Genomic DNA, 18,638 nt, shown 5'->3' on the forward strand with positions numbered 1-18,638 from the left:
CAGGTTGTGCTCAGAACGTTTATGCCTCGCTTCAGGCTATGATTGCACAGAGTGCAAACCACTCGTGTCTTGTAATCAGCACATTGTCTGAAGAACTGCCACGCCAGGGAACTCCTTGGAGCTGGCTTTGGTGTGCTCGGTCCCTTGCTGCGGTGAACAGTAGCAGACGTACTGTCTAGGGGACGGCCGCTCCACTTTTGCACCCTGCTCTCTCTTCTGCTGTGCTGGTGGCTCTGTGCAACCACCGCCTCTTCCTCTGAACTACACAGGTCACTCGCATGACCTTGATATTCCATGTGGGGTCGAGGACCTCATCGTCCTCCACATCATCTTCCATCCAGTCTTCACCCCTGCCCTCCTTGTCGGTCTGCACACTTTTCGAAAGCCACAGCAGTTGGCACCTGTGTTTCATCATCATCCGAGACGTGCTGCGATGGTCCTCCCATGTACTCATCTTGAAACATAAGTGGTTGGGCATCTGTGCACTCAATATCTTCCACTTCTGGGGCAGGGCTAGGTGGATGGCCCTGGGAAACCATGCTAGCAGAGTCATCAAAAATCAGAAGAGACTGCTGCATGACTTGGGGCTCAAACTGCTTGGCTGATTTGCAAGGGGGTGAGGTGACAGACTGATGGATATCGGCTGCAGGTGCCTACTCTGATCTTTCAGCCGGAGACTAACTGGGAGACAATGTGAAGGAACTGGAGGCACTGTCAGCAACCCAATCTACTATCGCCTGTACTTGTTCTGGCCTCACCATTCGTAAAGCCGCATTAGGCCTGACCAAATACCGCTGAAAGTTCTGTCGCCTACTCGCACCTGACGAAGGTGTTTCACTTGTGCGTGTGGCTGGCACAGATAGACCACATCCTCTCCCTGCAACAGGGGCTCCACCAACAGCACCACAACAGAGGCCATGTCCCTTTTTTGACATTTTCCTCATATTTCTCAAATTTAGGATCTTGACCAAAATGGGTGTTTTTTGAATAGCAGAATTGAACAAAAGTATCTAAAGGGTGTATCTCACAATAACAGATGCCGCAAAGGCTGCAAAATTAAGATTTTTGCCCTAGTTTTTTTTATAGCAGAATAGAACAACAGTATTTAAAGGATGTATCTCACAATGACAGATGCAGCAAAGGGGCTGCAAAATTAAGTTTTTTGCCCTAAATAGGTGTTTGTTTGTTTTTATAGCAGAATAGAACAACAGTATCTAAAGGGTGTATTTCACAATGACAGATGCAGCCAAGGCTGAAAAATTAAGATTTTTGCCCTAAATAGGTGTTTTTTTAACCACTTAAGGACCACAGGTTTATACCTCCCTAGTGACCAGGCCCTTTTTTACAAATCGGCATTTCACAACTTTAACGGTTTATTGCTCGGTCATGCAACTTGGCACCCAAATGAATTTTACCTCCTTTTCTTCTCACAAATACAGCTTTCTTTTAATGGTATTTGATTGCTGCTGAGATTTTTCGTTTTTCTGATATTAATCAAAATAGACCGCAATTTTCTCAAAAAAAGTGTATATTTAACTTTTTCTGGTAAAATTGTTCAAATATAATTACATTTCTATACAAGTTTGTGTCAAAGTTTATTGTGCTACATGTCTTTGATAAAAAAAAAATCCAATAAGTATATATTTATTGGTTTGCGCAAAAGTTATAGCGTTTACAAACTATGGTACAAAAATGTGAATTTCCGCATTTTGAAGCAGCTCTGACTTTCTGAGCATATGTCATGTTTCTTGAGGTGCTAAAATGCCAGGATAGTATAAATACCCCCCAAATGACCCCATTTTAGAAAGAGGACACCCCAAAGTATTCGAGGAGGGGCATGGTAAGTTTATGTATGATTTAATTTTTTTTCACAAGTTAGCGGAAAATTACACTTTCTGAGGAAAAAATAATAATAATAAAGTTTCCATTTCTGCTAACTTCTGGCAAAAATTTTTTTATTCTCCCACGGACTCACTGTGCCCCTCAGTGAATACCTTGGGGTGTCTACTTTCCGAAATGGGGTCATTTGTGGGGTTTAATTACTGTTCTGGCATTTTGGGCGGGGCTAAATTTTGAGCAACCCTGTAAAGCCTAAAGGTACTCGTTGGACTTTCAGCCCCTTTACGCACCTAGGCTGAAAAAAAGTGTCACACATGTGGTGGTGTATTTTTACATATACCCATACTGTGTGTGAGAAATATCTCTGTAAATGACAACTTTTTCCATTTTTTATACTAAGTTGTCAATTTACAGGGATATTTCTCTCACCCAGCATGGGTATATGTAAAAATACACCCCAAAACACATTGCCCTACTTCTCCTGAGTACGTTGATACCACATGTGTGACACTTTTTTGCAGCCTAGGTGCGCAAAGGGGCCCAAATTCCAATGAGTACTTTTAGGATTTCACAGGGCATTTTTACGCATTTGGATTCCAAACTACTTCTCACGCTTTAGGGCCCCTAAAATGCCAGGGCAGTATAAATACCCCACAAGTGACCCCATTTTGGAAAGAAGACACCCCAAGGTATTCCATGAGGGGCATGGTGAGTTCATAGAACATTTTTTTTTTGGCACAAGTTAGTGGAAATTTATATATATATATTTTTTTTTCTTACAAAGTCTCATGTTCCACAAATTTGTGACAAAAAATAAAATTTTACATGAACTCACCATACCCCTCACGGAATACTTTGGGGTGTCTTCTTTCTAAAATGGGGTCACTTGTGGGGTATTTATACTGCCCTGGCATTTTAGGGGCCCTAAAGCGTGAGAAGTAGTTTGGAATCCAAATGCGTAAAAATGCCCTGTGAAATCCTAAAAGTACTCATTGGAATTTGGGCCCCTTTGCGCACCTAGGCTGCAAAAAGTGTCACACATGTGGTATCGCCGTACTCATAAGAAGTAGGGCAATGTGTTTTGGGGTGTATTTTTACATATACCCATACTGTGTGTGAGAAATATCTCTGTAAATGACAACTTTTTCAATTTTTTTATACAAAGTTGTCATTTTACAGGGATATTTCTCTCACCCAGCATGGGTATATGTAAAAATACACCCCAAAACACATTGCCCTACTTCTCCTGAGTACGATGATACCACATGTGTGACACTTATTTGCAGCCTAGGTGCACAAAGGGGCCAAATTCCAATGAGTACTTTTAGGATTTCACAGGGCATTTTTAGGCATTTGGATTCCAAACTACTTCTCACGCTTTAGGGCCCCTAAAAAGCCAGGGCAGTATAAATACCCCACAAGTGACCCTATTTTAGAAAGAAGACACCCCAAGGTATTCCGTGAGGGGTATGGTAAGTTCATGTAAAATTGTATTTTTTGTCACAAGTTAGTGGAATATGAGACTTTGTAAGAAAAAATTAAAAAAATAAAATCAATTTCCGCTAACTTGTAAAAAAAAAAAAAATCTTCTATGAACTCGCCATGCCCCTCACGGAATACCTTGGGGTGTCTTCTTTCCAAAATGGGGTCACTTGTGGGGTATTTATACTGCCCTGGCATTTTAGGGGCCCTAAAGCATGAGAAGTAGTTTGGAATCCAAATGCGTAAAAATGCCCTGTGAAATCCTAAAGGTACTCATTGGAATTTGGGCCCCTTTGCGCACCTAGGCTGCAAAAAAGTGTCACACATTTAGTATCACCGTACTCAGAAGAAGTAGGGCAATGTGTTTTGGGGTGTACTTTTACATATACCCATGCTGGGTGGTAAAAAAAAAATTTAAGTTGTCATTTACAGAGATATTTCTCACACACAGGATGGGTATGTGTGAAAAGACACCCCAAAACACATTGCCCTACTTCTCCTGAGTACGGCGATACCACATGTGCTACACTTTTTTGCAGCCTAGGTGCGCAAATTCCAATGAGTACCTTTTAGGAGGGCATTTTTAGACATTTGGATTCCAGACTTCTTCTCACTCTTTAGGGACCCTAAAATGCCAGGGCAGTATAAATACCCCACATGTGACCCCATTTTGGAAAGAAGACACCCCAAGGTATTCTGTGAGGGGATGGCGAGTTCATAGAAGATTATTTTTTTTTGCAAAAGTTAGCGGAAATTGATTTATTTGTTTCTCACAAAGTCTCCCTTTCCGCTAACTTGTGACAAAAAGTTCAATCTTTCATGGACTCAATATGCCCCTCAGTGAATACATTGGGGTGTCTTCTTTCCAAAATTAGTTCATTTGTGGGGTGTTTGTACTGCCCTGGCATTTGAGGGTCTCCACAATCATTACATGTATGGCCAGCATTAGGAGTTTCTGCTATTCTCCTTATATTGAGCATACGGGTAATGAGATTTTTTCTTCCGTTCAGCCTCTGGGCTGAAAATAAAAATGAACGGCACAGATTTCTTCATTCGCATCGATCAATGTGGATGAAAAAATCTATGCCAAAAAATGTGCAAAAAAAAAAAAAAAGGGAAAAGGCATGTGCCAGGACATAGGAGCTCCGCCCAACGTCCAAACCAACTTCAGCTCGTATGCCCTGGCAAACCCGATTTCTCCATTCACATCAATCAATGTGGAGGAATAAATCATTGCCAGAATTTTTTTTTTTTATGATCTCTTCCTGGAATTTTAGGAAGGATCCCGTTCTCTCAGCCTTACTGTAGAGAACAAAACTATTATAGACAGCCAATTGAATTAAATAAACAGACACCTTCTTATACCAGCGTCTGGTGCGGCGGGACATTAAATAGGGAGCCAAAATCTGGTCATTAAAGTCCACCCCTACTATGTGAAGGTTATAGTCGTGGACAGAGAGGGGTTTCTCAATGACACCAGTTGCCCTTTCAATTTGTACAGTCGTGTCTGCGTGAATGGTGGACAGAAGTTAAACGTCCTTCTTGTCCCTCCACTTCTTGGTCACACAAGGCAGCCCTCTCCCCCCTTGCAAGTCGGGTATTAACGAGCCGTTGGGGGAAGCCCAGGCGACTAGGTCGCGTGGTGCCACAGCATTGAATTACGACTATATGTAAGTGCCGAAAGAGGGCCATGCTTGTGTAAAAATTGTCCACATATAAGTGGTACCCCTTGTGGAGTAAGGGTGACACCAATTCCCAAAAAATCTTGCCACTGCTCCCCAGGTAGTCAGGGCATCCGACCGGCTGCAGTTTTGAGTCTTTTCCCTCATAGACCCTAAAACGATATGTATAGCCTGTGGCCCTTTCACAGAGCTTATACAGTTTGACCCCATACCGCGCTTGCTGGAGATGTACTGTTTGATGCCAAGGCGCCCGGTAAAATGTACAAGGGACTCGTCTATGCAGATGTTCTGATTGGGGGTATACACATCTGCAAACCTGGATGACAAATGGTCTATGAGGGGCCAAATTTTGTGGAGAAGGTCATAAGCAGGGTGGCCTCTTGGATGACAGGTTTTATTGTCAGTGAAATGCATAAAGTGCATGATGACCTCAAAATGTTTCCTGGACCTAGCAGCAGAGAACATGGGCATGTAATGTATTGGGTCTTTAGACCAATAGGACCGCAATACATTTTTTTTTAGTTAGACCCATGCTGAGGATAAGGCCCAAAAATATTTTAAATTCGGAAACTGTGACTGGTTTCCACCGGAAAGGCTGGACATAGAAGCCTTCCGGATTGGCGGTTATATACTGTGTGGCGTAGCGGTTGGTTTCTGCCACAACTAAGTAATAGAGATCCGCGGTGAAGAACAGCTCAAAAAACTCAAGGGCTGATCCTAAATGAGCTGTCTCCACACAAACTCCAGACTGGGCGGTGAAAGGGGGCAATACGGGTGCGGCGGAAGCAGGGGATTGCCAATTTGGGTTTGCCAGCACCTCTGGGAGACTAAGGGTTCTACGGGCCTGTGAACGTGGTGGCTGCGACGGGGGAGTTACTGCACGTGCCACCGTATCAGCTTGAACTGCCCTTCTGGTGCTCGCCACTTCACCAGGGAATACGGTAGTGCTGGTAGAAGGTCCAGGATGTGCTGCGCTGCTGGTGTATGCCGCACCATAAAAAAGATCAGCGCTAGCACCACTCTGCTGCAAATGAGGATCATTACGCGGGGTAGGCATAACACTGACATGGGGTTGGGTACGCCTGACCATAGCAGGGACCTTAACCTCGTCATCTTCACTAGCGGTTAGAGTGCCACTGCTGTCTACACGTTCATATTCTGAACTACTGGATTCAGCTGGTGAGCCGTCCCCATCGCTTTCATCCATCAGGGCCAGAATCCTGTAGGCCTCTTCAGCGGAATACCCCTTTTTTGACATTTTGTGCTAACTAAATTTAGGGGGTATTTCTCTGAGACTACTCGGGAAAAAGAGCAAACCTACCCAGCAAAAAGGAGTGCTTGCAAAGTAAAGCTGCGATCGCTAATAAAGATCCAAAAAGCTCAAAAGTAATCTTTATAGCGCCGCAGCGATTCTACAGTGTTTTTGCAGTGATCAGAAAAAAATAATTTCTGTCACTGCGGTGGGGCGGACTGAACGCAAGTGTGGGCACAAGATCAGGCCTGATCGGGCGAACACTGCGTTTTTTGTAGAGCCTAAGGTGACCCTAATGTACTGATATAGATCTGATTGCGATCGGTCTTGATCATTTACAGATACTATATAATACTAGTGCTGATTAGCGACAGCGATGATGCTAATCAGCGACTAACCAGTGACTGCGGTGCGGTGGGCTGGTCGCTAACTACCTAACAAGTAGCTAACTAACTGGCGGTGATAAGGGACCCTTACAGGGGGGTGATCAATGACAGGGGTGACAGGGGGGTTATCAAGGAGTCTATATGGGGTGATCAGGGGGTTAATAAGGGGTTAATAAGTTACAGGGGGGGTGTAATGTGTGTGTGGTGCTTGGTGCTACTTACAGAGCTGCCTGTGTCCTCTGGTGGTCGATCCAAGTAAAAGGGACCACCAGAGGAGCAGGTAGCAGGTATATCAGACGCTATTTCCAAAATAGTGTCTGATAAACCTATTTGATTGGTTATTTAAAAAATCTACTGCCTGCCAGCCAATGATCAGTGCTGGCAGGCTGTAGTTAAACTTGTATTCTGCGCAATCCTGTGAACGCGCGCTCCTGTAAGCGCGCGTTCACAGGAAATCTCAGGTCTCACGAGATGACGCCAATAGGCATCACTGAGACCTGAGAGCGCTGCCGTCCGGACGCCTATCGGCGTTACCGTGACGGCAAGTGGTTAATAGCAGAATAGAACAACAGTATCTAAAGGGTGTATCTCACAATGGCAGATGCAGCAAAGTCTGCAAAATTATTTTTTTTGCCCTAAATATGTGTTTTTTTAATAGCAGAATAGAACAACAGTGTGACGAGGGTACCCCAAGTAGAGTCACCTTTTTTAAACACACACTCACAGGCCTAGATGCACCCTTTATTCTTCTTTAAAAGAGAAATATTCCCTTGCTTGGAGCTGTGTCCTAGTAATTGAAAATGACACTTCCCCGTCATAAAGATAAGGATGGGAGCTTCAAAAGCACCCCTGCTGCGGCTCATCGTAAAATACTGGTTCCTGGAATAACATTAGCCAGACATTTTGACTACAGTCACAGCAAGGATCCAGAGATAGCTGGGAAAGCGACCTTTTGAACCATTGAGGGACTGAAACATAGTCGTTTTTCATATCTCTGGTCGTAGGCATATTCTGTACTGGCTAAGGCCGGATTCAACCTCCGTGGACCAGTGCGATCACAGAGATGTCTTGTGCCCTTGGAAGGCTGAAAAGCCAGCATTAAGCCCTCCTGGTGAACCACAAGCCCCAGCAGAGTCAAGTTTGGTCTTGTTAGACTCGTAAAATAATAAGGGGCATTAATACCTAAATGTCATAGCTGTATTTAGTGGTTCAACAGAACTGTGGGCTCAGCCAGAATAAGGACATTCTGGGCTAACCTTAGATGGAGGGTATTACCAAAAATGGGTGTTTTTTAAAACCCAGAAAATTATTGAAGTATTTCAAGCTTGTTTTTAACAATCACAGATGCAGCAAAGGCTGCAATATTAAGTACTTTACCCAAAATGGGTGTTTTTTTACTAACAGAATATGACAGCAGTATATAACGCTTGAATTTCACATGTACAGATACATCAAGGGCTGCAAAATTAAGTATTTTGCCCAAAAAGGGTGTTTTTTAAAACCCAGAAAATTATAGCTGTATTTCTAGCTTAAATTGTAGACTGACTAATGCGGCAGAGGCCCAAAATGGAGGGTATTACCAAAAATAGGTGTTTTTTAAAACCCAGAAAATGATTGAAGTATTTCAAGCTTGTTTTTTAACAATCACAGATGCAGCAAAGGCTGCAATATTAAGTACTTTGCCCAAAATGTGTTTGTTTTACTAACAGAATATTACAGCAGTATATAACGCTTGAATTTCACACTGACAGATGCAGACAAGGCCGCAAATTAAGTATTTTGCCCAAAATTGAGGGGTTTTTTTATAACAGAAGAGCACAGCAATATATAAAGTGTGTATCTCACACTGACAGATGCAGACAAGGCTGCAAATTAAGTATTTTACCCAAAAAGGGTGTTTTTTTAATAACAGAATAAGACAGCAGTATATAACACTTGAATTTCACACTGACAGATGCAGACAAGGCCGCAAATTAAGTATTTTGCCCAAAAAGGGTGTGTTTTTTTTTATAACAGAATATGATAGCATTATATAACGCTTGAATTTCACACGTACAGATGCAGCAAGGGCTGTAAAATTGAGTATTTTGCCCAAAAAGGGTGTTTTTTAAAACCCAGAAACTTATAGCTGTATTTCTAGCTTAAATTGCACACTGACTAATGCGGCAGAGGCCCAAGATAGAGAGTATTGCCAAAAATGTTTTTTTTTAAACCCAGAAAATTATTGAAGTATTTCAAGCTTGTTTTAACAATCACAGATGCAGCAAAGGCTGCAATATTAAGTATTTTGCCCAAAAAGGGTGTTTTTTAATAACAGAATATGACAGCAGTATATAACGCTTGAATTTCACAGTGACAGATGCAGACAAGGCCGCAAATTAAGTATTTTGCCTAAAATGGGTGTTTTTTATAACCCAGAACATTATTGCTGTATTTCTAGCTTAAATTGCACACTGACAAATGCTGCAAAGGCACCAGATGTATGATATTGCCAAAAATGTGTGTTTTTTTAAAATCCAGATTATTATTGTAATGTTTGAAGCTCGGATTTGAATGTCACAAAAGCACATATGCTGTACTGGTGCACTGAGCTTGCATAAAATGGCCGCCGCCACCCACCTAACAGACAGATAAAAGTTCTTTTTCTGTGTCACTGGGCTCAGGGCAGGCTAAAAAGATTGTGCACTGCACCCACAAAACTAAATCTAGGTAGATCGCTGAGTTAACAAGCACTTCTGATTAAAGTTTCTCTCCTATTCTCTCCCTCACAGCAGCAGCATCCTATCCCTACACTAAGCACAGCAGAGTGATGTGCAGTGCTACGTGACTCCAGCTTATATAGAGGCTGGGTCACATGCTGCACTGTCCAATCACAGCCATGCCATTAGTAGGCATGGTTCTGATGGCTTGTAAGGGCACAGAGTTAAACGCTTGTTGATTGGCTGCTCTGCAGCCTTTCAAAAAGCGCCAAGAAATCGCCGAACACCGAACCCGAACTTTTACTGAAATGTTCGGGTTCGAGTCCGGTGTCCAAAAATCCTAAAGTTCGGTACGAACCCAAACTTTACATGGTATGTCCTTTCTCAAGGGTCTATCCTTTCTGCTGAAACTGATGGCAGTTGAAGGATGTAACAGTACATGTACTTCCATCTTGGTGAGCAGGACAGAGAAATTAGAAAAAGAGCTAACAGAAGGTGGCGATATACAGATCTATTTTATTGAATAACTCAGTAGCTATAATACATTTTTAATTACATGCAATTACAAAAGTATTCTGATCCAGGAGCTTTTCATGGGAGATTTTTCATGGGACGACCCATTTAAAGGGTTTCTGTCACCCCACAAAACTCTTTTTTTTTTTTTTGGATAGTTAGATTCCTCATAGCACGATATAGGAGAATATAATAGTCTTACTTACTTTCATGCGGCCGATTCTTTATAAAACAACGTTTTATAATATGTAAATGAGGGCTCTACCAGCAAGTAGGGCGTCTACTTGCTGGTAGCCGCAGCAGCAATCCGCCCCCTCGCCGTGTTGATTGACAGGGCCGGCCGTGATCTCCTCCTCCTTCCGGCCCTGTCAGTAATTCAAAAATCGCGCGCCTCTGGTCATTCGGCGCAGGTGCTCTGAGATGAGGAGGCTCGTCTCCTCAGTGCGCCTGCGCCGATGACATCACCGAAAGAGAAGACGTCATCGGCGCAGGCACACTGAGGGAGTGCTGAGGAGACGAGCCTCCTCATCTCAGAGCGCCTGCTGACCAGAGGCGCGCGATTTTTGAATTACTGACAGGGCCGGCCGGAGGAGGAGATCACGGCTGGCCCTGTCAATCAACACGGCGAGGGGGCGGATTGCTGCTGCGGCTACCAGCAAGTAGACGCCCTACTTGCTGGTAGAGCCCTCATTTACATATTATAAAACTTCGTTTTATAAAGAATCGACCGCATGAAAGTAAGTAAGACTATTGTAAAAGTTTCACAGGATGGAGGGCACTCAAAATGACTGGGTATATATAGGACTTCAATAATCCAATAATATATGAGATAAATCTCACTTTTTTATTAGTTGTAAAGTTATACTTTTCAGCAAATGATGACTGTAATAGCAGCTTTCAATAGTAATATAGCATACAGTAACAATAAAATTTCATCAGGCAATGAAGGTTATTAAACTAGTATCAGGAACACTATGATTCCTCTTATGGAGTAAAAAAGTAAAAAGTACAGAGTAATCCTTATGTACCTAAAAGATGCCTACCTATGCAGATGATCAGTCTGCATGTAGGTTTTATATTGTATTGAAGTAAGTCCGCTTATCTCCTCTTGTGTCCTGAGAATATAGTCACTTCAAGGAAAAAGAGGAAAAAAGAGGAAAAAAGAGAGAAAAAAGAGAGCTGGAACAGTCTTACCCCATGTGGATGTACTCCGGGCAGCTGCTACAAAAGAAATATCCTTGCTGAGGTCGTTCGATCCTCTGCGGCGTGTAGCGGTGGTGCGCAGAATAGTACTTGGATTATGTACCAAAAAAAAGTCCTTTTATCAACTAAAGGTGAATATCAGTATATAGCTTGCTGATAAATCGGTCAGCAGGCCGGAACAACAGACCGACACTTCCGGTCACAGGAACGTCACATCCTGTGTAACAGAGAGTGACGCAGCGACCCAGGAAGCCGGAACACAAGAAGACGCCGAGGACGCCGAAGGACATGTGCGCACCACCGCTACACGCCGCAGAGGATCGAACGACCTCAGCAAGGATATTTCTTTTGTAGCAGCTGCCCGGAGTACATCCACATGGGGTAAGACTGTTCCAGCTCTCTTTTTTCCTCTTTTTCCTTGAAGTGACTATATTCTCAGGACACAAGAGGAGATAAGCGGACTTACTTCAATACAATATAAAACCTACATGCAGACTGATCATCTGCATAGGTAGGCATCTTTTAGGTACATAAGGATTACTCTGTACTTTTTACTTTTTTACTCCATAAGAGGAATCATAGTGTTCCTGATACTAGTTTAATAACCTTCATTGCCTGATGAAATTTTATTGTTACTGTATGCTATATTACTATTGAAAGCTGCTATTACAGTCATCATTTGCAGAAAAGTATAACTTTACAACTAATAAAAAAGTGAGATTTATCTCATATATTATTGGATTATTGAAGTCCTATATATACCCAGTCATTTTGAGTGCCCTCCATCCTGTGAAACTTTTACTATAACAATTATTTTGGCAATTGGTACTGCCATATTTGGAGAGAGCACCTAACCGTGGTGCGCAAGCCAGTAGAGCCTCTGCAATACTGTTTTCTACAAGTAAGACTATTATATTCTCCTATATCGCGCTATGAGGAATCTAACTATCCAAAAAAAAAAAAAAGAGTTTTGTGGGGTGGGTGACAGAAACCCTTTAATATTCTATTTTACTTGCACGTTAAACTATTGCTATTCCGTATGTAATAATTCTGTAAGAGATACAGTGTCAGTTGAGATGCAGATGGTATCTTTCTTTAGTATTGTCAATGTAAAGGTCTTTTAAAGTCAGAAAGAGAAATTCAAATATCTGCCTTATGGAGGATAGTAACACCCAAATCCCTTTCATTAGAGGTCACCTTCAGAATGACTTGCTTACTGGGCCCATTGGAGAGCATGATTCCCTGTTTTATAAGGATCTTTCACCCAGAGTAAAATGGCTGTAGCCAGTGCATAAATTACGTGTATTATCAGATAGCATTGTTTCTAACTATTCGTATTATTATTAGAGGTCGTGGTGACTGTTCAAATCTTGGCAAAAGGCTCCAATCAATACTATTCGCACAATATGAATACAAATAAAAAATTCACAGCAGAGAGGAAAGTCTGAATATATGTAATAAAGAGATGAATAAAAGCAAAGCTCAAGATTCATTTCTAGAATTCACAGGGAAGAGCAGAGCCATTACACAATAAATATTAATGCTAGATCCATTCAGTAGAGCTAGATGAATGAAATTCCCAAAAATTGTTTCAGGTCCAATTCTATTGAATTGGCTGTGGCTGTTGAATTGCCGCAATTATATGAGTTATATAAACAGATGACAGCTGGTGGTAAAAAGCAGCATATTTAACCCCTTAAGGACTACAACAATTTTTGTCTTTTGCGTTTTTTTTTTTTTTTTTCCTTTATACCTTTCAAAAGCCGCAACTTTTTAAAGTTTTCATTCACATAAGGCTACTTTCACACTTGCGGCAGGACGGATCCGACAGGCTGTTCACCATGTCGGATCCGTCCTTCCGCTATTTCGCCGTGCCGCCGCTCCGTCCCCATTGACTATAGTGGGGACGGGGCGGAGCTCCGGCGCAGCACGGCGGTGCACGGCGAAAGCCGCCGGATTAAAAAGTCGGACATGCAATGGGGATGGAGTGGCGGTCCGGCGGCACGACGAAATAGCGGAACGACGGATCCGACATGGTGAGCAGCCTGTCGGATCCGTCCTGCCACTATTGTGAAAGTACCCTAACTATGTTGTTTTTTAACCCCTTCACGACTGCAATACGTTTATATACGTGATATTTGCACATGCCCCGTGCAGCTATCACGTCTATAAACGTCAAACCAGCTCTTTAATCCAAGCGCTGCAAAATGCTTGGATTAAAGCTTCTGCCCCTGCACTGCTGCTGTCACGGACAGCATACAGTGCAGTAATGCTGGCAAGGAACCAATAGGCCCCTTGCCGACAATCGATCCGATTGGTTAGTCTGTGCAGACTAACCAATCGGATCGCGGCAGTGAAAAAAATGCCGGTTTCAGGCTCTGATCTGCGCTTTGCAGATCAGAGCCTTAAATCAGGTAGTGTCTCTGTGGCCCCTGATTTGTGCCCCCTTCCTGTGCCCCCCGATCTGTGCACCTCCAACACCCCCCTGTTCGCGCCTGCCCCTGATGCAGTAGTTCCCCCGTCCGATCCATATTCATGTAGTCCCTGATGCGGTCCGCCCCATGCATTATCCCCGCCCCTCCTGCCCCAGCCTCCCTCACCCTCAATTTTAGCGGCTGTACCACCTCCCTCCCCCTTTCCAGCGCTGCCCGCGGTCCCCCTGCTGTGTGTGATGGCGGTTGCGTCATCCATGGGGTTAATAGAGGGAGGGAGCTCCCTCTTTCAACCATCGGGGCTGCAGCGCTGTGATGACAGCGCCCAATGGTTGCCATAGACACCGGACGCTTTGCAAAGGCGTCCGGTTGCCATGGCAAAGGCATCCGGTGCTGCCCCCTACAGGGCATCTAATAGTATTATACTTTGCAATGCAAGAGCATTGCAAAGTATAGTACAGCAATCAGCCCCACTGGATCTTCATGATCCAAGAGGGACTTGATAAAAAAAGAAAGTGAAAATAATAAAAATGAAAAATAAATAAAGAAATAAAAATGTAAATTAAAAAAAGAAATTGCCTTTTCCTATAAAAAAATGAAAAAATAAAATAAAATACACATATTAGGTGTCACCGCATCCATAACGACCGTCTCTATAAATATATCACATGATAGACCCCGTCCGATAAACACCATTAAAAGAAAAAAAAAAAAAAAACTGTGCCAAAAAAGCTATTTTTGTCACCTTACATCACAAAAAGTGCAACAGCAAGCGATCAAAAAGGCTTATGACCCCCAAAATAGTACCAATCAAACTGTCACCTCATCCCGCAAAAAATTATACCCTATTTAAGACAATCGCCCCAAAAATATAAAAGCTATGGCTCTCAGACTATGGAGACACTAAAACATCATTTTTTTTGTTTCAGAAATGCTATTATTGTGTAAAACTTAAATAAATTATAAAAAGTATACATATTAGGTATTGCCACGTCCGTAATGATCTTCTCTATAAAACTATCACATGACCTAACTCCTCAGATGAACGCTGTAAAAATAAATAAATGAAAACTGTTCCAAAACAGCTAATTTATTGGTCACCTTGCCCCATAAAGTGTAATAATGAATGATCAAAAAATCCTATGTACCCAAAAATGGTACCAATTAAAACCTCAACACTTTCTGCAAAAAACGAGCCCCTGCACAAGACGATAGGCAGAAAAATAAAAAAAACATATGGCGTTCAGAAAACCAATCCAGCAAAATCTGCCTTCCAAAAACCGTATGGCATTCCTTTCCTTCTGCGCCCTGCCGTGTGCCCATACAGCAGTTTACGACCACATGTGGGGTGTTTCTGTAAACCGCGGAATCAGGGTATTAAATATTGAGGTTTTTTTGGCTGTTAACCCTCAATGTGTTAAAGAAAAAAAATTAATAAAATGGAAAATCTGCCAAAAAAGTGAAATTTAGAAATTTCATCTCCATTTTCCTTTAATTCTTGTGGAACACCTAAAGGGTTAACAAAGTTTGTAAAATCAGTTTTGAGTAACTTGAGGGGTGTAGTTTCTACAATGGGGTCATTTATGGGGGTATCCACTATGTAGGCCCCACAAAGTGACTTCAGACCTGAACTGGTCCTTAAAAAGTGGGTTTTGGAAATTTTCTTAAAAATTTTAAGAATTGCTTCTAAGCCTTCTAACGTCCTAAAAAAATAAAATTACATTTCCAAAATGATGCCAACATAAAGTAGACAGATGCAAGATGTTAAGTAATAAATATTTTATTAGGTATCACTTTCTGTTTTAGAAGCAGAGAAATTGAAATTAGGAAAATTGTGAATTTTTCTAAATTTTGGGTACATTTTGGATTTTTTCATAAATAAAGGTGAAATATATTGACTCAAATATATGACTATCATGAAGTACAATGTGTCACGAGAAAACAATCTCAGAATGGCTTGGATAAGTAAAAGTGTTCCAAAGCTATTACCACATAAAATGACGCATGTCAGATTTGTAAATTTTGACCTGGACACTAGGGCATCAATGACCCTTGGTCATGAAAGGGTTAAGGACAATTTCTATTTTGTAATGGCCCCACTTAATTTGCCATATTATCTATTGCAAAATGGGAAAAAGATTCTTTGTTACGTTCACTGGAAATGACATGATGACCTTATTCTGTAGGTCAATAAAATTATGGCGATACCAATTTTTTATAGTTTTTATTATATTGTACTGCTTTTAAAAAAATAAAAACCTTTGAAAAAAAAATTGCCTTTCTATCGCCATTTTATGACACCCATAACGTTTTTTATATTTTCTTGTGATGCGTGTGAGGACTTTTTTTTTGCAGGGTGAACTGTAGTTTTTATTTGTATCCTTTTGGAGTACATACGACTTTTTAGTTACTGTTTATTCAATTTTGTTGTGGGGACAAGGTAACAAAAAAAATGGAGAATGGGGCATTTTATTTTGTTTCTGTTATGACATTTGAAAATATTTTAATAGTTTGGGCATTTTTGGAAGCGATGATACCTGTTATGCTTATTTTTTATTGTTTATTTTTCTATGTATAAATAGGAAATTGGGTCTTTTCATTTTTTTATATTTTGCTTTTAAAAAAACTTATTTTTTACTTTTTTTATATTTTGGTTTTTCAAAAAACTTTAAAAATATTCTTTACTGTAATTTTTACTCCTCTTAGGGGACTTGTACATGTGGTCTTCTGATTGCTTATACCACAGACTGCAATAGAATTCTATGGGATTCTGACAGGCTGCCTGCCGAGCTGTGCCTCAGATATAGCTTAGCGGGCAGTTTGCTATGATAGGCCTGGAAACCTTCCCAAGGCCCCAGGCTGTCAAAGCAACCAATCAGAACCCTGAGATTTCACCATGGAGGCTCCATTAGATGACAGAGGGAGCCCCCTCCCTCTTTCTAACCACATAGATGCCAGGGTTGGTATCGACTGCTGCATCTAAGGATCAGTACTGCAGTACTATACAACCAAGTTCAGCACATGAGCCCGCTCCATACATCCCCTGCACTCCAATGCTGTACAAGTGAATGTAAATGTTTTATTAAATTAATGGAAAAGCACAACAACAAAAAAACTACTCCATATATTTGGTATTGCCGCGGAGTAACCACACTCATAACTCAATTATCATGTAATTTATCCTGTATGATGAATGCCATAAAAAAAGAAAATAAAAAACAATGCCTGAATTGCTGCTTTTTGCATATTTGTCATAAAAATAAAAAATAAAAAGCAATAAAAAAAGTGTTCTGTATTCCAAAATGAAAGCAATCAAAATATAAGTTGTCCTGCAAAAATCAAGCCCTGACACAGCTCTGTGGAAAGAAAAATAACAAAAGTTATGGGATTCACCATTATGAGCAAGCTTGCTGAACTGCTGCCAATGTCATGTCATCCTTTTTCATCTTCTCTGTCTATTGATCTATAAAATGGCAACTGCCATTTGGAGATTAATTTGGGACAAATCCCAAAATTCTCTCTGGGACGAATCCCGGTTTCTGACTCGTTGGCAGATTCATAATGAATTTGATATGTGTAGAATTGATTCGCTCATTCAGCTTTTATCAGAGTTGACTGATAGTTCTATATAACAGGAAAAAAGGCTGACAGGAGAAAAGGCTGAGTCATGAAGCTAAAAAAAGATGCCCTGGTACCTACAAATGCCTAAATACTAATATGCTAAGCTGCTTCCTATTTTAGGCCTTAAGGAACAAACTTTTTTTTAATCTTTTTTTTCATTGCCGCGGAAATTTAGCAGGAACATTGTTCCAGACATCTTGGATAACTAACCACAAATCTTCTGTGGATGTAGGCTTGCTCAAATCATCCTGCCTTAATGTAATCCCAGACAGACTGGATGATGATGTTGAGATCGGGGCACTTTGGGGACCATATCATATCTTCCAGAACTCCTTGTTCTTCTATACACTGGAGATAGCTCTTAATGACATTGGCTATAAGTTTTTGGTTGATGTCCTGCTGCAGAATAACTTTGGAGCCATTCAGATGCCTCCCTTATGGTATTGCATGATGGAAAAGCATTGCAAGTGTACATTCACCTGCCACCATGCTAACAACTGAAGTCAACAAAAGCTTTATCCAATTGTGAATGAGGCTAATAAACCAGTGATTAACCCCAATTTCTGAAATGACAAAATCCTCCCTCCAAACCAAAATACTTGTTCAAAAGCAAATGTGCTATCCAGGTCCCAAGTGAGATCCTGGAAAAATAAAAATATGATTCATTGCATACCTAGGCCTCATATTCAAGTTGATACAGTGATCCCATGGGCTGTTTTGTGTGCCAACTTATTTCAGAAATATTGATCCCCTAGTCAATGCTAGAATCAATGCCACTGTAAAATGCCATCAATTTATTTTTGATTGTAGAAAATTTTACATTGAGAACTATAATATGGAATGATGTAAGGAAAAAAATGTGTATATATAAAATGTTAAAACTGTTCTTTTTTTTTAACAGTTATTGGTGATCAATGTTACCAGAATGACAAATTCAAGCTAGAGATGAACAACTTAAGACTCTCAAAGAGCGATTTTGGTATGATACTGTACATGACTTAGAGAATTTTCATTTAACAAAATATAACAAAATTAATATTAAACAAAAATACACATTGATTGCTTGGACCCTTGTTGATAGTACATAATTAGTGAGGTTGAAAAGAGACAGAAGTTCATCTAGTTCAACCTATCATACAGTACAAGTGGTAATCTAGAGGAAATTCATTACACAAGTCTTAAATAGGCTTCAATGTTTGTGGTCAAATGTTTTTAGGCATAGAAGTCCACTTAATAAACGGATTATGAGGATCGCACTCTTTGAGGTGATCCAATAGTGAGCTTTCAGGGCATAAAAAAGAAAATTTCTACAATTGCTCTGTGGACCCACCAGCTAAACACATACAATAGAAAAAGCGCTAAACTGGCTTCCATGCCTATTTCAGTAAAAGGAAATGATTTTGAAAATGCCTTGTCATATTAATAAAAGTTCTTAGCTTTTTTTTAGAAGGGGTATCACTCATACAGGAAAAAAAGGTTAATATAGCCCCTATAAAAAAAGTATTAATATTTGCAGATATAATGCCTTC

The sequence above is a fragment of the Bufo bufo genome, chromosome 10, assembly GCF_905171765.1.
Source record: "Bufo bufo chromosome 10, aBufBuf1.1, whole genome shotgun sequence".
NCBI lineage: Eukaryota > Metazoa > Chordata > Amphibia > Anura > Bufonidae > Bufo > Bufo bufo.